This window comes from Carettochelys insculpta, chromosome 7, assembly GCF_033958435.1.
Source record: "Carettochelys insculpta isolate YL-2023 chromosome 7, ASM3395843v1, whole genome shotgun sequence".
Taxonomy (NCBI): domain Eukaryota; kingdom Metazoa; phylum Chordata; order Testudines; family Carettochelyidae; genus Carettochelys; species Carettochelys insculpta.
In genome coordinates, this window is record NC_134143.1 from 30,813,639 (window position 1) to 30,839,750 (window position 26,112).

Here is a 26,112-nt window from a genome sequence, read left to right on the forward strand (position 1 = left end):
TGGACATTAGGAAAAAGTTCCGAACTGTCAGGGTGGTCAAACAGTGGAATAAATTCCTAAGGGAGATTGTGGAATCTCCATCGCTGGAGATATTTAAGAACAGGTTAGATAGATGTCTATCAGGGATGGTTTAGACAGTACTTAGTCCTTCCATTGGGGCAGGGAGGTGGACTCGATGGCCTCTCGAGGTCCCTTCCAGTCCTAGTATTCTATGATTCTATGAAATAAGGTGCAGATTTACCTATCTGGTGCCTCGTTTTCACATTCTTCTTTCGAAAGAAGAAAAGCAGTATAGACAATGCTCTTTCGAAAGTAAACCCCACCTTCAAAAGAACTCTTCTTCCCCAAATCTGCACCTCATTTGCATTTTTACATTTCCCTCAATTGCATGCCTCTTCTGAAAGAGGAATGCTAGTGTAGCCACAGCCTAAGGGCTGTTAAGCTTGATGTCAGTACTGCTGTTTTTCGTGAGTAGTAATGCTAAATTTGACCTTTCATGATTGACTGTGGGTGGTGCCGACGCAGCACTGTGAAATTTGATGTTCTTAGACTCCTGGAGGTGTCCCACAATGCCCCAGTGTGACTGCTCTGGTTAGTATTTACAAATCTGCTGCTCTCCAGCTGCACAGGAAAAGGCCTGGGAAAGTCAGAATTTCATTTCCTGTTTGGCCAGCATGGCAAGCAGAGTAGACAGCACACCTCAGCAGCACACTTGACCACGAATGACCAGGGTTGTAGATGAGCTCCATGTGGGAGATCCTGGACCTGATTGCTGTGTGGAGGGATTCATTTGTGCTGGCAGAACTACAAAACATTAAAAGAAATGCTGATATGTATGCCAGGACCATATAGGCATGGTGGAAAAAGAGGGGACATGCACCTTTGACTTACAAAATCAAGTGCTAAAAATTGATCTGAATAAATTTGACCTAATTTCATAGTGTAGAAATTTTAAGATCTTTAATATAGGGTCTGTCTCATCTGTCTGGACAGTGCACAGCGTAGTGGGGGGCCTGATCTTAGTTGGAGCCCCTTTGTACTACTAAAATATAAATAAAAAGGAGTAATGGTCATAATTATGTGTTAGCTGGAATGTTGGGCACCCTGCAATTGTTCATAATCTCCCATATCCCAAGTAAAGGCAGCACTGATCTGCTGCTGGCAATTAAATGATTCATGATAGTGTTCCTGCAGCAGAGATGAGGGGTGGTTTCTGGGAGGCATTCCAACTCTCATGAAGTTCACATGCCAGCCTGCCCAGGGTTTCAGAGGGCATTAATTACTCCCACAGCCTAGCACATGCACTTGCTGCAGAATCTGCCCTTTGGTTCTTCTAGACTTTGGAACGCATGGCAGTGCCAGCCTCTTGGCCTTTATTTCAAATTTAACACACTCAGCACATGTTCTTGCAATCCTGGGGTTTGGCATCTGCAGCTTTGTGCCTTGAAGACCCAGAAAGAACTTGGGGTGGCCAGTCTGGATCAATGAAATGCTGGGAGGAGCGCTGAAGAGATGTGATGGGTGATGGGAAATGACAACTACTATAGGCATGACTATGCCATCGCAATTGATAAGTGCAAGAGTACGGGAGTGACTCCCTGTTTGGCGTGGCAGACGGTGGTTGCAGATGTTTTTTTTAATCGCTGGATGGTGAGTGTTAGGAGGAAAGGGGGTTCTGGTGTGCCATGAACTAAAACCTTTGTGAAATTCCCAGCCTGCCTGCTCTGCTGCATATTGGCAGGGGTCTGCAGTGTAATACAGCCCACGGTGGTGTTTATTATTTAAGCTCCTTATTTTAGGCACAGTGCAAACATATGACAAACAGAGCTCTGCCACCTGAGGGAGGGTCTCGTTTTCCTCATCAATGACTCTCTCCGTCAATTAAGGATAGGACCGGAGGGGGTGATAAAGGGCACGCCTTGCTCCTTAGCCGAAAGGAAAAAGGGACTGGAAGCTGGGGATTGATAAAACAAAAGGAAAGAGAACTTGGGTTTCTGAGCGATGGGGATGTTTCTGCAGGGGTAAAATGGTGCTTCCGTGAGGAGTACAGTGCTAGCACAGTGCTGAATTTCTGAACTCGCTTTGGTAGGGCCACACACACAAAGTCACCCCTGCTTGCACTGCCCCAGAAACATTAAACATTTCATTTTGTTTTCAACGGTAAGTTGCTCGTGAGACCACTGGCACACAAACAGCACTAGGAATGTCACTGCCCCCATGGAAACTTGACGGGCAATACCTGGGGTCTGCCTGGCCGGGCTGTGTCTCCGGGTAAGCCTGGGATATAAATGGACAAGGTGACCTGAGCATGACCTGCACCTCCTCGCAAGAAGTTGAAGCTCACACAGTAGCATGCACATGATCCAACAAAGCCAGCTGTGAGCACTGTCTGCCTCTTCCTTTCCAAACTGAATTTAAGTCACCAGCACTGCTCTGGGAGGCACTTAATAGTCATAGTCCAAGCTGTATCATGAACCACCTATTCAGCACTGTCAGAGATAGCAACACTCCACCGGGGTGCTTCGATCAGTCTGGGTCAGAATAAGGCTCTCCCATGTATGGGACAGTGCAGGAGCACCTCGTTGCCAGAGATCAGACAGCATCCATTCCAACCTTCTTTGATACTCTCCCCCCCCAGCCCTGCCCCCCAGTAATGGCATCTCTCTTGGACTATCAGAAAGAAAGAAAGAATATAATCAGCAAGAGAAGGCAGTCAAAAACTAAACAAGACCATAAGAGCTATTTACAGCATGCTCAGTCCATTAATTTTGGTGTAGTGCTTAGATATTGCTGTGATAGGAACCATAGACGACCCTGAGACAGCTAACTACTCTTCAGTGCGACTGGGTTCTGTCTAATATGAGTATTCAATACTCTGATATTTAAGATTTCCTAGGTCCCTGTGGCCCCAGCATCCTATGAGTTGTTTTTGGCCTTTGCAGGGAAGAGACTTTCTTTACCTGACATTCCTGAGAATTTCCTTTTCTTCTGCTTCTTTTGAGAAAAGAGAGCTGGCGATCGGGACAGAGTAACTGATATCTTGGAAAGCCAGAGTTGGCCCAGGCACATTCAGCTGGGTAACAGCTTCCTGAGAAGCAGATAGTTCCATCCCTGGGCGTGTACGATCAGCTGAAACTGGAGGTGCGAGGTAATGGCCACTGTTTCCCTTTGGATTTAAAAAAGAAAAACAAAAAACAAACAAACAAACAAACAAAAAAAACAACCAAGATTTTTTCAGTGTCCTTGCCACCAACTCTCTGTCTTGCTCTGTCTCTGCTTTCTCATGTCCTACTGCTGGGAACACTCAGTTTTATGTGGAATAAGAGACAAAGTCCTTCACAGCCAAGCTGCAGTATAATTGTGCAACCAATAATATGTTCAGCAGGGTTACGAGTGCTGATGTCAGACTGCATATTACAATAGGCCAGGTTCTTCCCTCCACTGACGTCCTGCGTCCTTACACCAACTGTGAGTTTGGCCCGTTATGTGGGGCATCACAAATGAATGGAATGTTGACACTAGAAAATAACAATAGAACAAACTCATTTGTGAAAGGCCCAAAAGATGGGCATCCTCTGCTGGGAAAGGCGACCCCTGATCTTTAGTTGCTGCACTTCTCCCCAGCTCACTGGCTTTGTCAAGCTAGAAACACCACATGGCTCTGGCTCCAGGTGTGACAAAAACAGCAAGAACACCGTACATGTGAGTTTTATAATTCAAGGGAATTTCACATAGAGTCACTGAGGAAAGAGGCCCATGTAGCCCCTCAAAGGACCTCTCTGTAGTAGGCAAAAGTGGGAAGGGTGGGTGTCATAATGCCCTTTGTACAGTAGGTGGCGCTGACTACTTACAATTTTGACCGTTGCTTTTGGTATCTGCCCCCTTCCCAGCAGGTACAGCATGCCAAGTACATCATCTGTGCTGTCAGCCTGGCGGCATCGTGCGCCTTGGCAACGTCAGAGTGAGGCACAGTAAGGGCAAGGCCCCTTACCGTGGTGTAGCGTGTGGGGTTTGTAGTTCTGAAGGCTGAGGAGACACAGCGCTAATCTTGTTCCAGGAGCTCCATTCTTGCCATTTGCACAACGTGCGTAACATGAGGTACCAAACGCAGGGAGACAAGGTCAGAGTTAGACATGGCTGGGGCAAGGACCTGGAGGAGTTTGGAGAGGTCCAGCAACCTGCATGCTTGACGACTATTACACCATCTTATCCTGCAGCACCTCACTAATTCCACAACAGAGACACCCTTTATTTAAATAGAAAATTGTCTGTCCCTTACTCAATCAGCGCAGGACGACCTTTATTTCAGCATCTGGGGGTCCTGTACTCATGGGTGCATCTTTCCACTCCCCTCCTGACTCTGAACAGGGAAGGCAGCTCAGGCTGTGTTCGGGAACTTAGGGCTGGGAGGTTAGTGCAGCAGACTGACCCAGAAGCGCGGGCTCCCTGCAGGACAGGGCACTCTGCTGACTCCAGCTTTTGGCCCAGTCTGCTTTCCCTGTGCAGGCTCTGTCTGGCCAGGCTGTGTGCCCTGGAACTGTGCTGAAGGGCCAGGGTCAGGAAGGGCTCTGTCTGGCAGAGGATTTGCCACTCCCCAAAGTCCCCCCCACCCGCCGCTGGCTGCACCACCGCAGGCACAGACCAGCCCTCCAGCCTCCAGCCTCCAGCTCAGCTGCTGGCGCGCTGCAGAACCTGAACCTGAGTTGCAGCAGCTGCTGGCTGAGTACCTGGAGCTCTGGGTGCTCAGTAGCACACAGACCTGCTGAGCGATTGGGCAGCACAAGAGTTGGGGAAAGTGACTTGGCCTCAGAGGTCACCTCATGACTGGAGACATCTCAGGCCTGTCCTGTATTTTATAAGTACTGCGGCAGCTGCTGCCTGAGGGGGCGCCCCTTTCTGACTCCCCTGCTGTTCATGCTGCTGCCTCCCCTCCGGCCCCTGCCCCCACCGCCTGTCCCCATCATTTGCTCCATCCCCACCCCTGGCTCCACCCTTGCTCTAGAGAATGTCCTGTTCCCAACCCTGACTCTCTTCCCCTGTTCCTCCTTCTTTTCTTCCTCCCTCCTCCCCTGATCCCCTTCCCTTCTGATGCCTTCACTGTCTCTGTCCCCTACATTGCTCCTATCCTTACTGTTCCCACCCTCCTCCCCACTCCTCATCCTAGTGTAACAGTCCCCAGGGCTGTGGATCCGAGGGAGGCATCCTCTGTTTCGCCCTCTCCCAGCACATCCGGGGCTATTCTTCATCCGCCACCCATACCTGTCCCATGGCAGGGGCTCGGCCCCCTGCCCATCTGTCTCTGTTGGCTGCGTGGCCCACAGAGGTCTGGCCCAAGGGTGGTCAGGGCCCCGAGGCCCCAACACTGGACGCACTGAAGGGCGAGATATGCTATTTCTTAGAGGACATTCGTGGCTCCAAGAATAAGGTAACTCTCGCCTTTCAGCACTGGGGTGTGTGTGCGTGTGCTATCATCGTATCCTGGAGACTGTGACAGCCATCCTGAAAGAGGGTAAAAGGACCGGGACGAGGGATATCGCAGCCTACCAGCAGGCCTATGGCTTCCATGATGCCCTGCTCACCTTCGGGGTCGGTCACAGATTGCTGCGTGGCCCTATGGGGACCGTTGGTGTTCCCTCCAGTGAGGATCTTCCCGAGCCCTCACAATGCTGCTGCCAGTTGTCTTTGCCACCTTGAACACCAGGGGTGCAGGTCAGGTCTCCGCATGTGCCAGGTGCTCTCCTTCCTTTGGGAGCAGGGGTACTCAGTCACCTTCCTACAGGAGATACACACTGCTTCAGCCGCAGGAGCCAGCTGGCGGCTGGAGTGGAGAGACAGGGTCTATTTCAGCCACCTTTCTGCCCTTCAGGCCAGGGTGGTGACCCTGTTCTCCCTGAACCTGCAGCATGAGGTCGTACTGGGTTGTCTGCTGTACCTCTGGGGCCAGGTAGAGGGGCTCTGGCTACGTCTGATTAACATCTATGCCCCAACCTCCAGTCCAGAGAGGACTCATTTCTTCCAGCAGGCATTGGCCTTCCTCAACACTGCAGTTCCTCGCAAGTGCCTGGTCCTGGGCAGAGGCTTCAACTGCACCCTTGAGGAATGGGCCTGTACAGGGACCGAGCAGTTCACGGCTGCTGCGGGCATCCTCCAGGAGCGAATAGACTGTTGCTCCCTGTTGGATGTCTGGTGCAGCCACCACCCGGAAGGGGACACCGTATTCACCCTTGTCTGGGTGGTGGGCCAAAGATCATCACATGCCGGGCTGGACCGTATTTATAGCTCTCGTCATCACCTTTCATGGGTCCACTCCTTCAGAGTGCAGCCGGCTCCCTTCTCGGACCACCACTTGGTAGCCATGAGGGCTTCCCTCTCATTTGGGAAGACGGGGCCAGCCTACTGGCACTTTAATACCAGGCTGCTGGAAGATGTGGGCTTTGTGACGTCCTTCTGGGAGTTCTGGCTGGCCTGGTGCAGGCAATGGCAAGCCTTTCCCTCAGCGCGGTGGCGGCGGATTCTAGAAAAGGCGCGCATGCTTCTCTTCTGCCGCAACTATACCGGGGGCGGGGGCAGCCAGCAGCAGGATACAGTGATAGGGCAGCTGGAATGGGAGGTCTTGGAGCTGGAGTGGTGTCTAGACACCAGCCCCAGGGATCCATCCCTTTGTGGCACGTACCAGGAGAAGTGGGAGGAGCTCCAGGCCCTAGACCACCTTCGGACCCGGGGTGCCTTTGTGAGATTGCACATCTACCTCCTTCAGGAGATGGATCGCAGCTGCCACTTCTTCTATGCCCTGGAGAAAGAGGCGGGAGGCCAAGAAGCACATCCTCTGCCTGCTTGCAGAGGACGGCACCCCACCTCGCGGAGCCAGTGGAGATGCAGGCGAGGGCCCGTACCTTCTACGCTGCTCTCTTCTCCCCAGATCTGACCGACGCTGATGCCTGCAGAGTGCTTTGGGACCCGCTCCCAGCAGTCAGCGCAGGTGGCTGGGACCAGCTGCAGCTACCTCTCACTCTGGCCAAGTTCTCGGAAGCCCTCCTTCTCATGCCCACCAACAACTCCTCAAGCATGGACAGGCTGACTGTGGAGTTTCACTGCATGTTTTGGGATGTCCTTGGCCTAGACCTAGTCAGTGTCTGGGCTGAGTCCTTACAATGCAGTGTTCTCCCTTTGTTGTGCAGGTGAGCCGTGCTCTCCTCGCTACCTAAAAATGGGGATCTCCTTCACCTCAGGACTTGGCGTCCCATCTCGCTCCTCAGCACAGACTACAAGATCATTGCCAAAGCCATCTCCCTGTGCTTGTGGCCCGTGCTGGTGGATGTGATCCACCCAGACCAGACCTACACTGTCCAGGGCTGCAACATCTTCAACAACCTCTAGCTGGTCCGGGATCTCCTAGAGCTCGGTGTACGGATGGTCTGTCGTTCACCCTCCTGTCCTTGGATCAGGAGAAGGCATTCAACAGGGTGGACCATGGGTATCTCCTGGGCACTCTGCAGGCCTTCGGCTTCAGACCTAGGTTTGTGGTTTTTCTCCAGGTGCCGTACGCTACCTCAGAGTGTTGGGGTCCTGTTGAGCTTGACCAGACTGCACCAGTCAGATTCAGGCAAGGAGTACATCAGGGCTGCCTGCCGTCAGGCTAGCTGTATCCTCTGGCTATCGAGCCCCTCCTCCATCTCCTTCGCCGAAGGTTGATGGGGTTGGTGCTCCATTAGCCAGCGACACAGCTGGTCCTGTCAGCGTATGCTGTTGATGTGCTTCTTGTGGTCCAGGACCTGGCCGACCTGGTGCAGATGGAGGCCTGTCAAGTCACCTTCTCGGCAGCCTCCTCCGCCCAGGTCAAATGGGTCAAGAGCTCTGGCCTGATGGTTGGGACTGGGTGGCAGGTGAGTCACCTCCCACCAGCACTTCAGGCCATCTGATGAAGTGTGGGTCCACTGCCCTAACTCAGTGTTTTTCTATCTTCCACGCATCCCTCACCACAGGAGACCCGGCAGGGTTTAGAGGGCAGGGTGGCTGAGCAGTTGCAGAGGTGGACAGGACTGCTCCAGTGCCTCTCCCTGTGAGGGAGGACCCTGCCGCTTAGCCAGCTGGTCATGTCCATGCTCTGGCACCATCTCAACACCCTGATCCCAACCCCCGGAGTTCCTGGTCAACCTCCGGAAGCTGGTTCTGGAATTCTTATGGCCAGGACTACAGAGGGTCGCTGCAGGGCATCTCCAACTTCTCCTGGAGGAGGGAGGGCAGGGCCTGACAACCTGCACACGCAGGTCCAGGTCTTCTACCTCCAGCCCCTGCAGGGACTTCTCAACAGTGCAGATAGTGCAGCATGGAGCACGCTGGCACATGCTTTCTTCCACCAGTTCCGAGGGCTCCAATACGACTGGCAGCTCCTTTACCTTCCTTCGAGAGGTCATCCGCAAGACCTCTCGGCGCTGCCAGTCTTCTACCAGGGCCTCCTCCACACTTGGCAGCTGTTTTCAGCTGCCAGGTCCTTGGGAGCCAGCATGGGGGACGATCTCACAGAGCCCCTGCTACACAACCCACACTTTCACGTGCAGGTGGCAGAGTCCCCCAGCAGTGTGCTGGAGGTTGATCCTGGGAAGAATCACCAGAATCAGAGCCCTCCTGGACTACGACTGGGGAGATTGGATGGAAGCCCCAGTGCTGACCCAGCAAATGGGGCTCTCCACCCTCCCCACTCCCCAGCGCGTGCTCCAGGAGGTAAGGGCCACCTTACCCCCCATTGCCTGAGTCTACCACAGCTGGGTCCTGTGAGAGGGTGCACCCTGGCCCCCCTCACTCCTGGCCCTCCAGATCTCTCTACACACCCTTGGCCCTGTGTGCCCTCCAGACCTCCCCACCCTCAGGTCTCAGGGTGCCTGGCTGTCTGCCATCTGGGAAGGCTTGGTCTCAGGGCGTGGCTGCAAGGATGTGGGGAACTGCAGCTGCCACCACAGAATTCCGTTGGACCAAATTGACAGATTCCTCTTTTACTAATAGTTTTGTCAACTGAAACTAGAGCTGTGTATGGAAATGCAGCTGTGCACACCTGAGTTCTGAACCACCCCAAAACACAGCCACCCCCAGCTGTGTACTTAAATTAACCTTGCACACCCAATGATGGATCCACTCACTGAGAGCTGGGTTGAGGCTATTCTGACTGTTTGCCCCACTATACAGAACCTGGGCAGAATTAGCTTCCAAAATCAGACGTGCATGAAATCAAAACCTCCATCCTTCAAGACAGGGAAGCTCCACTGTGTATGTTTTAATACCAAACCAGGCAGCGTACTTGGATTTCATTCACTCTCCCACCAACTGTTAAATTAATCACCTGCAGGTCCTTTGTGCTCCCAGACATGCAAAATTCCTTTGTTCCTTTGGAAACATCAGATAAAACTGCAGAAACAATTTCCAACCTGCTCCTTAGAAGTGTGTAATGTGCTGATTAGTCATGGCCCAGATCGTAAATAGGGAACACTTTCCACTCCCATTAATTCTGGTGGGGATTGTGGCTACTCAGCACCTTACTAGATCCAGGCCACCAAACAAGCGGCAAAAAAAAAAAAAAAAAAAAGTCAGCATAAATCAGAAATGGCTTTTGGCAAATTAATATTGGCCAGTGTAGCAAAATCATCACTAAGGGTAATAAATAATCAGCAAGGCCTGTGCAGAGGAAACTGCATCCTCGTGTTCTGGCCTGTGGGAAATGAACAGTGAGAGGAGCTGGAGAACCTCTGATGGACCACCTCTGTGCTGGCTGTAGTATCCCTGCTGGTCCTGGTTTCTCTCCCTGCCTGTTCTTTTCAATCCTGGGAAGTTTCTGAATGGGCCAGGCAGTGTCCTGGCAGCCCCTGACCCAGTGGCATACAAGAACAGCCGGCCAGCGTCAAGCCAGGATAATTGTTGGGCGTCAAAACGTGAGTGAAAAGCAAGCGGGAGAGCTGTGAAGAGGGTCACTCTAGTGGCTCTTTCATTTTTTGCTGAGGAGGAAGTTAGAAAAGCAGAGGCCTCAAAGCCTTATTGAAAGAGGGACAGAGACGGAACAATGTGTAGGGCTGAGGAAAGGAATCTGTGAGTGCTCACCTGAGTGTCTTAATTATCTGACAACAATTGCGCCTTTCATGGTGGACCATATGGCGGATGGTTTTGCTTTTATAAAATAAAAGAAATTACTTTAGAAACTTACATGATGTTAGAAAATGGTAAAAAATGGCTGTAAAAAGGAGGGGGCAGGGAGGGATGCTCTGGACATGTGGGAGCCCAGGTCTCCTTTATGGTACAAGTGTTCTACATAGAGCTGGTCAGAAGATTTCCAATGAAATGCATTTCCCTTGAAGTGTGCTGTCCCCTGGAAGCTTAAATGAGCTGGGAGGTGTATCAGGTCTGATTAACTTTTTGATGGAGAGGTTTTTGTGGGGTCAGGTGAATCTTTGACTAGGGGGAGAGAAGAGTGAAACCTGACCTCTTTAGTCTGAAAATGGATGTGTTGACATGAGCCTGCTGGTAAAAACATAGAAAGGTCTGTACTTCATTCCAGTGCAGAATGAAAACAAATACCAGCACATCAGAAGCTGCCACAACATGGCATTAGCATCCACTGCCAGCTCTCATCCCACACAAATCACTGCCCGGTGGATGGAGGCTGCAGAAAGGTATATGGCCAAGGGGGTTAATGGCAACAGGATTTGTTCTTCTCCTTCACAAAGTTGTTTGCTGTGAATGAGATGTTCTTACCAACAAGGGAACAGGAGCACTAGCTGCAACCTGAGCTGGGTGCAAGCTGGAAGGGTGGTGACATTCTGCGCAGAGCTGGGAAGCCGCGCCAATGCACTGAATCCCTCCTGACCTACACAGGCCCTGCAGAGGTCTCAGGGCCCCTCAGTCCCTGCCTACAAATCCCTGCCACTCCTGTGCGGGGTCCTGCATGTCCCTGCCAAGGAACATTACTACTGCCCTGCTGCAACATCCCCTGCTCCCCCACATTCAGGCCACCACATGACTACCAAGCACCTCGGGCAATACTGGCACAATCACCGCTTTTTGCAGTCCTGCACCCCATTCAGTTCTGCCCTTGCAGGTCTCAGTTATCTCAGTTCTGAGAGACAAATATTCCAGCCAGGTCCACAGAACAAAACAGTTGAAGAATATGCACTGATCTAAGGGTTTTGAAACCAACCAATATCACCAAGTGGCAGCACAAGAAAGCCCGGTTCCCACGCTCTAAAAGTAGACTAGATGAGAAGAGTTTATACTTGAGAAAAAATTTGTTGATCTCTTATTCTGCTAATGAAATAGGAAGTTTCATGAATCTAAACAGTATCATTATCGTCAGTGCTTTTTTTTCTCGGATAAAGGCTCCTGGAACTCAAGCCCCAAACACTTCCCCACCCTGCAGCCCCAAACTGTTGCCAAGCATAGACCTTCCCTTCCCCACAGCCCCAAACAACAGTCAGCCTTTAACCCCCCCTCACAGCCCCAAACCACACCAACCTTTAACCTCCCCTCACAGCCCCAAACCGCCACCAACCTTTAACCCCCCTCACAGCCCCAAACAGCCACCTGATTTTAACTTCCCCTCACAGCCCCAAACCACCACCAGCCTTTAACCCCCCTCACAGCCCCAAACCATCAGCAGCCTTTAACCCCCCCCCACAGCCCCAAACCACCACCAGCCTTTAACCCCCCCCCCCCACAGCCCCAAACTGCCACCAGCCTTAACCACCCTCACAGCCCCAAACCGCCACCAGCCTTTAATAACCCCCTCACAGCCCCAAACCGCCACCAGCCTTTAACCTACCCCCCATCCCACAGCCTCAAACCACTGCCAGGTTTAACCCCCTGGCCCCACACTGCCTCCAGGCTTAACCCCCGCCCCACAGCCCCAAAACACTTCCGGGCTTAACCCCCCAACACCCTTGGCCCCAACTTGCCACCAGGCTTTAAACCCCTCTCAGCCCCAAATCACCACTGGCCTTTAACCCCTCCCCTGCATCCCTAAACCACCCCCTCCTAGCCCCAGGCTTAATGTCCCCCGACTCCAAGTTCGCTCACCTTACCCAAGACTCAGCACTCCACATGCTGCTGCTGCTCTTTCACCAGGCCCTCTGCTCTTCCCCATGGCTGTGCAGCTCCCTCCAGCTCCCCCATGTACAGCGCAGCAGGAGCAGCTCTCAGCATCCTGCTGTGCTGATAATAGGACTCATTTTAACTGTTTTTTTTTAAACCAATGAAACTGAGTCGTCTTTCAGCATGGCAGGCTGCTGGGAGCTGGAAGGGAGCAGCAACGGCAGGAGCCGCAAATGGCTCCTTAAAGAGTGACATGTGGCTCAGAGCTGCTCAGCCGCCTTTTATAAATGGCAGCTCCAGGAAGAAAGGTGCCAGAACACAGTTCTGGGGCATTCCACCAGAAAAAAGCCCTGCTTATGTGACTGTAATTGTTGTAGCAAAAACAAATAGATGCTCTACTTTATGATCAAAGCCCCATGGCTAAGGATCCTCCCCCCCAACTCGCAGGGAGACACACATGCAAACAAGCACACTTGGCTTCTGGCTCAAAGTGTTTACACTGCTATGGGTACGACCAGTGACCACAGGTGGGTACAACACAGGAGAACAGAAATGAATATGACCTGTGTCATGAGGGGTGGTGACAGCACGTCAGCTGACTAGTTGCCTTCCTGGTAGTGCAGTTCCCATCTCTGTGCTTCCTAGTGGTGGAGCTGGATTTCAGAGTGAGCAGAGAAAGGCGCATGTGACTGTATATACGTCACATTTGAATGCTGGCTTTGGACAACAGTTCCTTTGAAATGGAACTGGGCAAAGCAGAGAAGAGAGAGACCATGCATACAGTGCTGCATCTTTTACCTGCATTTTGGGGCATATTTCTTGAGGTTTGTGCCAAACAGGCTATGGTTGGGACATACAGCTGTGCAGACCGAAGAGAGCTGAGGCAGGCGGACCATAAGGCGAGGGAGGCAAACTGTCTCTCTGGTGCTTCATCTACGGTCAGGTTTATGCTAGACCTAAAAGCTGATTTCAGATATGCAGTTCTAGCTACAGCAACTGCGGAGCTAGAACTGACGTATTGGAAATCGACTTTTGTGACTGTCTTCACTAAGGAAGGTCAACGGGAATGTTTTTCCCATCAACCTCTCTTACATCTTCAATAACGAGGTGTGCAGGGCTTGACTGCTGACCCCAGGCAGATCAGTTTCACCCTTCTTTTCCAGATCCATGAACTCACACGCTGGAAGATCATCCCTGGCTGGTCAATCTTCATAGCAGTGTAGACAAGCCCTAAGACTTGCCAGTTCGATAAGGAGCTCAACACTACTCAATGGCGATCCCACCTCCAACATCAAGAGTCCCAAACATACCTTGGCAGGCACAGATGTGTCGGAAAGAGGCTCTGACCCAGAGGTCGAAGTTATTGACAAGGAGGTGGAGTTAGATAAGGCTGAGGAGCTCCCAGTGGGGTTGTCTGGTGCGGCTGGCAGCCAGAACCTGTTCCTCACTCCTGAGGTGCCTAGCCAGGCTCAGCAGTTGCTGTCCAGCAGCAGGGGATGAGACACACAGAGTAAGCGACTGTGGCTTCTGGAGTGCAGACAGGGCCGCCTCTACCTGTATGCAAAATACACAGCTGTGTAGAGTACCACACTGTTTGGGACACCAGATTGCCCCCAATTTTATGGTGCCCGAGGCAACTGTGTGCTCCATGTGGGCAGCACTGGCTCTGGTGGCCAGCCCCATCCCCTGCATGCTCCCCCTCATGGGCTGAGTCAGGAGGGCTGTCCCTGGGGAGCATGGGGCCCTGGACCCCCACACTCCGCCCTGCTCCACCCCATCTTACCCTGCTCCTCCCTCAGCTTAAGCCCCCATGCCTACTCCACTCACTTCCCGCCTTTTCCTGCCCCGCTTGCCTATTCTCCCAGTCTCCCTCCCCTTAGCAACGTGGCCCAGGGCCTGGTGGGCCTGGTGGGCCTGGTGCCAGCAGCAGGGGTCTGGCCCACCCGCACTCACCAGCAGCAGGAAGCAGAGCAATCTGTCCCCAGCCTGGTCTGCTCTGTCAGCTCCCAGCCATGTCACTGCGCTTCCTGCTGCTGGGGAGTATGGGGTGGGGGCGGTTCTACCTCCTCTCCTGACCCCCGTCCCAGAGTGATGTGGCTGGGAGCTGCAGGAGCAGAGCAGGGTGGGCTGGGCTGCTCTGCTTCCTACTGCCAGTGAGTGCAGGAGTGGGTCTGACTCCTGCTGCCTCCCTGGCATGCTCCCCGCCTCACAGCTTTGGGCCTGCCCCACACAATTCCTGCTCCCAGACCTGAGTGCCACCCCATCCCGGCCGGGCGCTGTCTAAGGAACTAAAACATCCCGGGATGGCCCAAGCACACAGACAATTGGAAGGCTGGTGGCGTTCTGTGAGTGGGACATTTCCTGGGGTGGCAGCCAGTGTGTTAGTGCGCCCCAAGGTCTCAGGGGAACCACTCAGAGAGATCGCCAGGAAAGTTTAATCATTGTTAATCCTCTGCTGCAGGTTCCATGACTGCAGCTTTGCTCCTCGCCCTTTGCCCTGGCCATGGGCAGGGGTAACAGAGGCCAAGGCAGGCACTGGCTTTCCAAAAAGACTGGTGTGGCCCCGCCAACCACACTCTGGCCAGCTGGAAAGTCTGGGCTCTGGCTGCAGTGTGGCTGCCCAGCCTGCCTGGGGCTGGAGCTCGGGTACAGACAAGTGCTGGGATCCTATGGCTGCCTGGCTACTCCCAGGAATGGACCTGGGGCCAGGGCCACGGCTGCTTCTCCAGGGGCCACAGCTGCTCCTGCGGCCAGGGCTGCCCTGCTGCTCCTGGGGGCTGGAGTTGGGGTTGGGCCTGTGCTGTGGATGCCCAGCTGCTCCTGGGACTGGGCTGAGGGCAGGGCTGCATGGGTGCTCCTGGGACTGTGGCTGCCCTGCTGCTCCGGGACCATAGCTGCAGCTGCAGGGCAAGGGTGGGGGGAAGGTAGGGTGCCTGGTGTTGAGAGGGAGAAGGGGGAAGGGATGTGATAGCCTGGGGGTGGGGGCAGGCCCATGGCCAGTAGCCACAATGGGGGCTGGGTTGTGGTGGGCATGGAAGGGGCAGGACTGGGGCCCAGACTCCCCCCAGCCCTGGTTCTGCACTGTTCTGCAATTGCTTGTGCAGGAATCAGAGCAGCACATAGGTGAGCTGCACGGAGAGGAGGCCAGAAGCTGAAAGCGTGAGGTGCATGTAGGCTGGCCTCCCTCAGCAGCGAGATGTGGCTAGAACGATCCCTGCCTGGTGAAAAGTCTGGGATCAGTTTAGAAGTTGTTCCTGGTGAAGCTGCCCCCACAGACTGTATGTGGAGCCCCCTTCACACCACCCCAACAGGGCTGTCTCAGGGCAGTGGGGCCCAGGGCAACCCCCACATGCCCTGCCCCTTCCCCCTCTACCCCCACGCTGGCTCCTGGCCCCTTCCCTCACCAGCCTGTCCAGGGACTACTTGGGGCGGCAGATGGGCAGCAGACAGCAGCAGCAGTAACAGGGATGTCACTTCCCCTGGCCTCCTTCCCCATCCCAAACTCACCATGTCACCCTCTGATGCTGCTTCCCAGCCCTGCTTCTCCGTGGGTGGCTGGGAGTGGAGGGCTCCCAGCAGTCTGTGGAGGAGTGTGGCTCAGTGGGCCTGGAGGCATCAGCAGAGCAGAGAAAGGTGCTGCTTGCACCTTGGGGTAAATTCAGGGTGGAAGGCGGAGGGGAGAGGCCAGCGAGAGGTAACTTCCTACAGCTGCTACTGCCTCCAGTTGCCCCCACTGCTTACACCCTGCCCCAGGTAATTCACCCTCCCATATATAGGATTGCTGGGGCAGCCACCGTCGGGTCTCAGAAGCATGGGGCCTGAGGTGGCCACCCGACCCCATCCTATGGATGAGATGGTTCTGTCCCCTCCACTAACTCTCACCATGCTTTGGGTTCTTGCAGAGATGTGTGCCTGGCAAGGGCCAGTGAGAGAGGGATTGGTATATTGCAAAAGGTCTACATGACTGAAATGGATCGATGTTGTGCTTGAATTTGACAAAACATAAAAGCAGTCAAGTAGCACTTTTAAGACTAACAAAATAATTTGTTAGGTAGCGAGCTTTTGTGGGACAGACCCACTTCTTCAGACCATAGCCATACCAGAACAGACTCAATATTTAAGGTACAGAGAACCAAAAACAGGAATCAAGATGGGCAAATCAGAAAAAAAATTATCAAGGTGAGCAAATCAGAGAGTAGAGGGGCTAGGTGGGGGGAGTCAAGAATTAGATTAAGCCAAGAATGCAGAAGAGCCTCTATAATGTCCCAGAAAATTCCCATCCTGGTTCAAATCACATGTTAGTGTGTCGAATTTGAATATAAAAGAGAGTTCAGCAGCCTCTCTTTCAAGAGTGTTGTGAAAATTCCTCTTCAGTAACATGCAAACTCTTAAGTCGTTAACGGAATGGCCCACTCCGTTAAAATGCAGGCTAACAGGTTTGTGGATCAGGAGTGTTTCTATGTGTGTTTCGTGTCCATTGATTCTCTGTCTGAGAGAGTTTGAAGGCTGTCCAATATATTGAGATATTGTATATTGTGTATTGTATATTGGATAATATAAATTATTTTGTTAGTCTTTAAAGTGCTACTAGTCTGCTTTTTTGTTTTGATAGTATATAGACTAGCACAGCTTTCTCGCTGTTACTATTGAATTTAACTGTCCCTCTTCTGTTCATTGGTTCCAGTAGTTCATCAGATGTGACCTTCAGAAACAACCCCCCCACACCACTGCTGCCCATCTCTGACAGATAAGAAAGTGGCCAAGGTGCAACAAAGTAGATACTTTCTGGGTGCTTCTATAGTGCTCCACAACGAAGAAAAAGGAATGCAAGTGCTGGGAAGCCAAAAGGCAGAACAGAAAAGAGAATCAAGCATTTGCTTGGGATGCACCTGAGCAGATGGTAAATGTAAGGGAGGAGCAAACAAGAGATGCTCAAGTCTTCAATAATGCTGCAGAGTGAGCATCTCTGGGCTCAATCTCTGCTGAAGCACATACACTGTTCCTTACCATGCCCACCCCCAGCTTCTTTCACACATTCCTTTCCACTTTCTGGGACCCTTCAGGTTCCGCCGCGAGCAACTTTCACAAGGACGGCTACATCGGTAGGCAATTGGGATAGCCTGCCCCATCCCAGTCCCCTGTTTCCTAGCCAGCATTTGTGTTCTCCTGAGTTCCAGAGTGGCCTTTCTCGGTCAGTAAGGGAAATGTTTGGTCATGATAAATCATCTTTATTTTGCCTCCTACAAGATTGCTCTGTAATTACCATGACTGCATGTGTAGGCATTTAAAATATCATCTTAGCTTCTTACGAAAACTACCTCCAATGGAGCATTGAAGCCCCTCTGACACCGGTATGTATTACTGCTGCTCATTGTCAAAGTGCTTCCTCAAAGTTGGAAAACGTGCACCATGTATTGCCTTGCTGCAGGTGGGGGAACGCCAATCTCAAAGCTGGCCACATATTTCAGCCAGTCACGACCAGTGTTCTGTGCAACCTGAGCGCTTATGTGGCCATCCAGGAGAGATTCAGGTGCTGCCCAGCTGATTAGTTAAGTGTCCACAGCCACCCAGAACCAGCAGTGTGTGTGTCTCTCAGTGGTGCACAAACCTGGGTGCACATAAAATGTATTCTGCACACGGATGTTAAAAATTAGAGGGTCGCAGCCCTTCTGAGCACAAGGTGATGTATTGCTTTGCGCACTTGCATTAATTGAGCCCACCAACCGATTCCCCCACTCCAAATTGGTCTGTGACTGACTGGTGGCAGACTGGAGTTACTAACTGCCCCACAGTTATTGTCACGTACTTCTCTGTCGAGAGGGCAGGTCTCAGCCTAGTGTCCTTGCACAGTGAGTCAGGGGTCAGCTCCACACACAGTTCCAGGATGGTGGCTTTTTGCCTCCCAAAGGTCTGTGGCCACTGCTCTTCAGCCCACGCCGACGTGGCAATGTGAGTCCACTAATTTCCATCTCTGGAGATATTTAAGAACAGGTTAATAAATGTCTAGCAGGGATGCTCTAGACAGTACTTGGTCCTGCCATGAGGGCAGGGGGCTGGACTCGATGACCTCTCAAGGTCCCTTCCAGTCCTAGCATTCTATGATTCTACTCGGTGCTGGTTTCCCTAGTCCAACAATGACAGCCTACCCTAAGCAGCTGCTCCATGAATGCCAAAAGCAACATAAAGTTGCCACCATCCATATTACACAGAATGTCGGGGACCTGCAAGGCTGCCGCTGTTAGGAACTTCACGACTAACTGCCATGTGTGTTGTCCTCATGACACGACAGAGCGTAGGAGCACAGTGTGGGGTCCATCCCATCTAGTGATAGATGCCAGGGCACACAGCAGAGAATGGCCATTGAGAAAATGGCATGAAAGTAATCTGGAAACCACTGTGAGACTGGGACACACAGGAATACATGATGGGGCATTTACCACAGTCCCACGATGCACTGTGATCCACTCCACCTTCCCACGATGCCTAGCGACAGAAAGTCACCCTGCCCTGTGGGATACCTACCCACATCGCATTGCTCCCACGGCCTATGATGGCGCCCGCAAAATGGAAGTCATCTGTTGAGAGAGGCAGCAAGCGTGAACACGCTTTTCTGAGTTTTAGTATGTTGACATAAGTTTGGTTGCCCAACCTTGGTAGTGTAGATAAAGCTGCAGCTAGTCATGCAGTGAGGGTGCTATAACTCATGAACTGCTGATCCAGTCACTCTGATGTGTTGTTTCAAAGGGCGTGTGTAGGCTGTCATTTTCATTTACACTAGTCTCGTTCAAGTGCAGTAACTTGACTTGATTGTAGTAGCTTGAACTAAGTTTTGCAGTGAAACCAAGACTTGAGGTTTTAAGGATAACATAATCACTCAGGGTATGTCTACATAGCAAAATTGTTTCAAAGTTGTCACTACCTACAGGCAGTCTTGAATGTGGGCTCTCTAGAGCTTAGTGCAGGCACCTCTACAGCTTGAGCTAAGGGCCAGATGGCTTGCAACTGAGGCCATAGAGGACACATTCTTTCTCTGTTATGTGGTCTAGGTACCACTACATGGGGCAGTTAACTGCACATGTGTGTGGGTTACATAAGCAACCACTATTTTGAAATAACTATGTGAGCGTCTACACAACGCAACCACTATTTCAAAATTATTTTGAAATTGGTACACCTCACTGTACAAGGAATAATACTGATTTTGAAGTGGGAATTTTGAAATTGAGGCTGTGTAGACAGGAAATAGAGCTTATATTGAAATAAGCCCTAGTGTGTCTGATGGCTGTATCTCAAAATAGGCTCATGTGTGTAGATGCTGTATTTCGAAATAGCTGTGTTATTTCAAAATGCATTTTTTGTGTGTGTATACGCCTTCCGGAATAGCTTATTCAGGAATAACACTGTTGTGTAGACATAGCCTTATAGTCGCATGGGGAGTTTTTCAGCTTCTCATGCTGTGTCTGGGCTGAAGGCTCTCAGAACTCTACTGTCCTTCACTGCTGCCTTTGTGTAGATCTGAAAGCCAGAATTGCAGTGAGCAGTTAGGTTAACCCTGGCTGCCTTCACTTGGAAAGAATCAACATTTTCTCTCTGTGAAGAATTGTCCATCTTCTCCATGGATCAGATGGCTTAGAGTCGGGCTGCATTATCTGCAAAGGCAGCTGCAGAGTTGTGGATGGAGGTACCAAGAAATGAATGAAGGACTTATTGTCAGTTTTGGTCATGTACTTTTTGGAATTGCCTGGAAACTGAAAAATAGATCCTGGTCCTTCTTGTTTGGTAAAAAGCAGCAGATTGGGAGGGGCAGGGTAAGGGAGCATACTTGGTAGATATTAACATCTCCTTATGAGATCATCAGTTAAATGAACGTTCAATTCCTCATAAAGAAACCACATATTGATATTGACAAGCCACTTACTGGCCTAGCTTTATCTGCCCCACGTGGGTAAAGATAACTGAGAAAGATTGTGAGAAAACAGCTTTGGCATCATCTCGTACCCACTGATTTCTTTGCTCCTTTCAGTTTTGGCCTTTGCTAGACACCTTGTTCCATGCTCTCCGAGCCAAAGAGCTGATGTTCATGATGCTTTTCTTTACTTTTGTCAGCATACAAACTGGTGTTGACTCATGTGCAGACCTTGGCAGGTCCAGATGGGGTCACGCTTCAGCGATTTCATTCTAGGAGATCTCAGAGGGTGAGACACTGCAGTTACTCATCTACTCCAAGGACTCTTTCATGTGGACTGCTGCAAAGTTCCATCCTGCCAACCATTTTTATTGTGTAAAAGTGGCCCTCCAGGAGATTGTGAGCCAGAGTGGGCTACAGAGCCATCAATATGTGTTCAGCTGTATAATTTATTTTCTCAGACACCATCATTTGAGCTCAGAAATTAGGCTGATGGATGTGTCATAAATAAATAAATGAATAAGATAGAAAGGATAGAGGCTGCTGACAATCTCATGAATTTTCAGCTTGTTTTCTGGCTCTTGAGTAAGCATGCAAATATTTCAATAATCCAAAGCTCTGAATCTTCTGAGGTTCACCTGCTACCACTTGCTGCCAATATGATTTCCCATTCATAGGACAGTGGGCTAGCTTGCTCAAGTTTACATCTCAGTTCACAAAAGTATGCAACCAAGAAAATGTCCTTCAGGTCAAGGCCAGTCAAACCATTCCAACTAGAATTGTTTTGCAATGGAAGTTGAGATTTTGGCTAAATGAGGTTTTAATAAAAAGTTTCTGATTTCTGTAGAAAAAATTGCCCAAAATATTTAGATTCTGCTATTCTACTGCAGTGCTGTGGTAGTTCGATAGCCTCATGTCCCCTTTCTGTGCTATGGCTCATGCTTCCCAGACAGATTACAACTCCCCTGAGGTGCCCTGGCACTAATTCCAATTTGAAATGTTTTCTCTTTTGATAAAATGTCCTAGAGGCAAAAACTCATTTTTTGTTATAATCTTTAATGTTGGCTGATTTAGAATTAACATTGACATCCTGCATTAACGCATACTTTGGGAGCATGTGCATTTTAGCTTTTCTTGTGGCAACCAACATCACATCCTATCTTTTCACATGGGACATCCTGTCTTAACTTCACTCAGAGATGGGTTTTCTGTCAGCCATTACTGTTTGTACAGCGCACTGCATACACTCACGACAAGCTGTTTTGGAGGTCTTGTGCTCTTTCACCCTGCACACCACTTTCAATATTATTACATGGTGCTATTGCTGTCCAGGGCACTTTACAGGCCCGTGAGTAGATGTAGTTCTTGTCCTAAGGAGGCTGCAATCTGTGTTAGGTAAGTCAACCAAAAACGGGCAAGAGAGCGTGGTCTGTAGCAGGATGGGACCGAACAATGGAAGGAGAATGAAGTCATTGGGATAATGCCAGTCTGTGCCAGGATAATCTGGGGTGTTGGCAGCAGGGAGGATGATTGTTCTTTTCATTTGCATGTCTTGTTTGCATATGTGGACTTTTTAACTTTATTCTACTTTTGAAAACATAAATGTAGAGGTCTGGCACTGGAGCAGGAGAAGAACGCGTCAGCTGGAGGTTAGTGCTACCAAGCTAGGCAAAATAAATGAACTTTTAGGAGAAGGCGGGTAGCGAATGAGGTAGTTGGGTGGAAGAGAAGGGGGGGCTGTCAGCTAGCGTGGGATGGGGGGAGTATGCAAAAAGAGCAGCAAGCAGTGAGGAATAGGCACAGTGCCTCACTCCAGAATTGTGTGAACTACTGAGGCAAGGACAAGTAATTTGAACTTGACATAGGAAGTTACAGGAAGCCTGTAGGAAGGGAGTCCAGGGTGATGATGCATTGGAAGAGTAAGAGAAGGAGATGATTTTGGCTGGTCTAGACTGGAGAGCTGAGAAGGACATGGCTGTACACACTTGTCTTTGATGATCTCTCCCCCACTCCCCAAGGCACAGTAACTATTGTGCTGTCACTCCAATCTGTGTGAAATGTGCCTGTGGTATGGTGGGGTCTTCAAGGCTGACCCCCACTCTGGTACTGCTAGTGCAGAAGGTGGCGGCCTGCAAGAATTTTAAAGTCCCCTGCCATTAAAGGGTGCTGTTAAAAAAGAACCCTCCCCAGGGTCACAGTCTACAGATTCCCTGACCCTGGGAGATATGCTGCCACCACCCATTGCAAACCGGACTTTTTAGAACCCAGCAAGATACACATGGGATGTCTTCCTATGGGGTAACCCTCAAGCTCTCAACCTCCCTTCGGAGAGAGCTTGAAAACAACAGCAATTCCTTAGCAGCTGACCTCCCAGTCACAGGCACTTTCACACAGAACTGCCTCTAGGATGAAGGAATCAGATCATAGTCTTAAAAAGGTGATTTTTATTAACAAGATACACAGATACCAATGAATATTTCTGTCTGTGGGTGTGGAGACAGATATCTGAGGCTCTTTCTTGCAGCTATGGGTGTGTACGCAGATACATATTTTGCACCTAGAACCCTTCAGATTTGCAGTATCTGCTTTACATCCCCAATGTGGGTGCAAATATTCCACAGTTCATTTTTGTAGATGTAGAAAACATTTGAAAGGTGATTATACCACAGATTCCTTAACACTCAGCGCTGTCTGCTTGTTCAGGCCTTCTGTGAAATTCTCCTCTTCAATTAGACTTCAGTATACACTGAATACAAGGCTGAATCGAGGGCATTAATCATTCGAGCTGAAATTTGCCATGTCCAATGTCTGTTGTTTGGAAAATTTCAGCCAAAGCAGTTCAGCTGTTGCCAAGAGCTTGGGAAAATGTATTGTTAAAATATATTGGTGGGGAAAAGAAATTTTGGTGACCTTTTTATTGACTAGCATTATCAGCCCCATTCTTTGGAGCTGGAACTTGAAATTTGGCAAGGATGGCTTTGGGTCAGGAATGTGCCTTTTAACATGCCCGTGAAAAGAATCTGTCTAAATTGGGTCTGTTATAAACATTTAAAAGCAAATAATCACAGTGTGCACTTGCTAGATTTTTAACAGCAAAACTCCCCAAAGATTCTGGGTTCTCTGGGCATGATCAGCCTGGGGCTGAGATGGACTTTCCCTGCAAGTGCAGCTTTGTGCAACTACGAGCTGGACCAGCTCAAGCGCCTGGACTGAGAGCAAAGGAACAATCTTTCCTGCGCTCTTGATGACTCCCCCGCTCCCCGGGCCCAGGCAGTGTAGAGGAGAAAGCAGCTTGATTTGAAGGGAGAGGTGACCAAAGCCAGACCTTTGTGAAGAGCCAGTGGAGCGGATTGGGTCCAGAAGCTTTGGACAGAAGGACAGAGAGACTGGAGGCTGGAAGAGGGAAACTGGGACTGGGAGTTGGGGAGAGGGAGATTGGAATTAAAAACCAGCATGGGGACTAGGACTGGCAATATCAGGACAAGGAAAATGAGACTACAAATCAAGGAGGAGAATGGACCCAGTAGGTGGGTGAGGAACTGAGTCCGTTTGGGGAGACTGGGCCTGATCATCAGTGGTGCATGGGAAGGCAAGTGGGAGGGACAGGAAGGCAGATGAGATGAGATGATTAGGATGGAAGTGGCTCAAGAGAGATGGGGAGAAGGAGGTGAGGGCGTGACACTTTGAAAGGCTGGAGAGGGAGATTGGGATCTGAAGCCAATGAGGGTGGTGTAAGTGTGTGTTGTGGGGATGGAAGACTGGAATGGAGAGAGAGATCAGACAAGAAGCCAGGGGCTGGGGGTGACTTGGCAAGGAAGCTGGAGACAAGGAGCTGGAGACTTTGGGGAGAGAAGTGGGAACAGTGGGGACATGGAGACTGGGACTGGAAGTGAAGACCAGGATTAGGAGTCTGGAGGGGGTGAGACAAGGATTTGCTGAGCAAAGAGGACTGGGATGAGAAGCCCAGGGAGTGGAGACTGGGACTAGGTAGGTGAGGAAAAAGTTAAGGAGACCCATGGAGCAAGAGTCAGAAGTGGGAGGCTGGAGGGTCTGAGGCAGGAGGGGACTTGCTTGCAGGGAAAGGACAGAAGTGTCTATTCCCCCCTCCCCACCCCAAGCACTGTCTTGCCAAAGCCAGGAGTGGAACATCAAGGCTCCCGGGTCACACCTTTCCTCAGCTGACAGCAAATATCGGTGAGGAAACCTGCTAGCAAAGTGCTCGGCCCTCTGTGGTGCTGGTCTAGGCAGAGAATGGCCACCTGCCACTGCTGTCAATTCCTCTATTTCCTCACGTGGCAGAGTTCTGTGTGGTGGCCCAGAGTTCTGGCTGCTGCCACTGCCTCAGTAACTGCCACTGCCACTGCCTCAGAAAAAAAACTGAGTGGGGCTTGATTTGTCTCAAGCTATGTTAAGTGATTTACAGGGACGCTAGGGATCATGTGTTCTTCATGTCTGCTGAAGGTAGGGCAAGAGGTAAGGGCCTTACTTTGCAGCAAGGGAGAGTTAGGTTAGATATTTGGGGGGGCGGGGGAAGACCTTTCTAATTATGAGTTCTGGAACTGGCCTCCAAAAGAGGTTGTGGAATCCCTATCACAGGGAATTGTATAGGAACAGGTTGGACAGACACCTGTGAAGAATGGTCTAGATTTACTTGACCATGCCACAGTGCAGAGGGCTGGACCTGATGACTTCTTGAGGTCCCTTCCAACTCTATGTTTCTATGAAGTTGATGAGCATCTACAGTTGCAAATGAAATCAATGGCAGCTATGCTTTGGCTTAGTGTTATGTAATAGTAAGTACACTGAAAAACCAGGTCATATGATTTCAAATTGGGCCCCAGAAGTAGTGGATACTTTTGTCAGTCTTATCTGGGTCTCAGTTCCACAGCTGTAAACTGAGGATACTATCAGTCTCTCATCCCGTAGTGATGCCCCAGAGGGAATGAACAGAACAGGTAATCATCAAGTGTGTCATTCCCTGTTGTCAAGTCCAGACAAGGGTTATCTTGGAAAAGGAGCGTGTGATTAAAGATTGCCTGAAACAGCATATGCGCAAGGGGGAAAGGGTGAACAAAGGTTGTACAGCCCACTTTAATACTGTCATTTCCTAACTTGGTCACTGTAATAATGTTCTTTTAACATAACTTTTCCTTTGTGTGATTAGAAAATGGTATTTACAGTTTTGCATGTTATATTTGTATCCGATTCTCAGCCTTTTTGTATTTCCAGCTGCACTTGTGTTTCGCATCTTCATTTTACATAAAGCATGATGTGTACAAGCACAGCTAAACAGGCTAATTTTCAAATCATCGTTCTTTCTCTTCCTCCTTTATGACTTATGAAATGGCACTTTCACAGGCTGAGGTTCCCTTAATACTATGTGGTAATTCACAAAAGAAGAAATTCAACTTTGTCTCTCTCTCTTCTGGCAGTGTTTACTATGGGACTTGGAGAGGATATTCTCCTCAGACAGATCTGTGCATTCACTATGTAGAGAAAAAGTCATTTTGACAGACTACAGCTACTGGTAGTCATCCATTGGCATGCCTTGCCAATTCTCACATGTGTTGATGTGTTTAGCCTTTGAGCTGTGTGCTTTCCTATCAGAATGGAAGCCTTTTCTTTGATGATTTTCAGTGGTCAGAAAGAATTGTGAATCTTTTTGAATGACACCTAGAGGCAGGTAAAGAGTGGAACAGCTTGAAGGAGTACCAGTTGTTGGAGCCAATTATAACTGGATTGACCTGTTAGGAGTTCAAAAGGTTTAGAAAAAAATGGCCTTGTCCAGGATGGAGGTTTTGTTTAGGAAGCGGATAGTTTGGTGCAGATAAATACCCAGGTAGGGATCCTTTAGAAACAATGACAAAAGGAGGGCCTTACCCACATTTAGCCTTAAGTCAGTATTTCACACCACGCGGGGAATGGCTGACGGGGAGGGTTCACTTGATGATTACCTGTTCTGTTCATTCTGGGACACCTTGCAGTGGCCACTGTCAGAGACAGGATACCGGGCCAGGTGGAGTTTTCGTCTGATCCAATATGGCCATTCTCATGCTCTTAAAGGAAATTGGGGCAGCCAGAGAGTTCACCTGCTGAAAGGCTCCTTTTCCTGACTTGTGTCAGTAGCTGCCATTTTT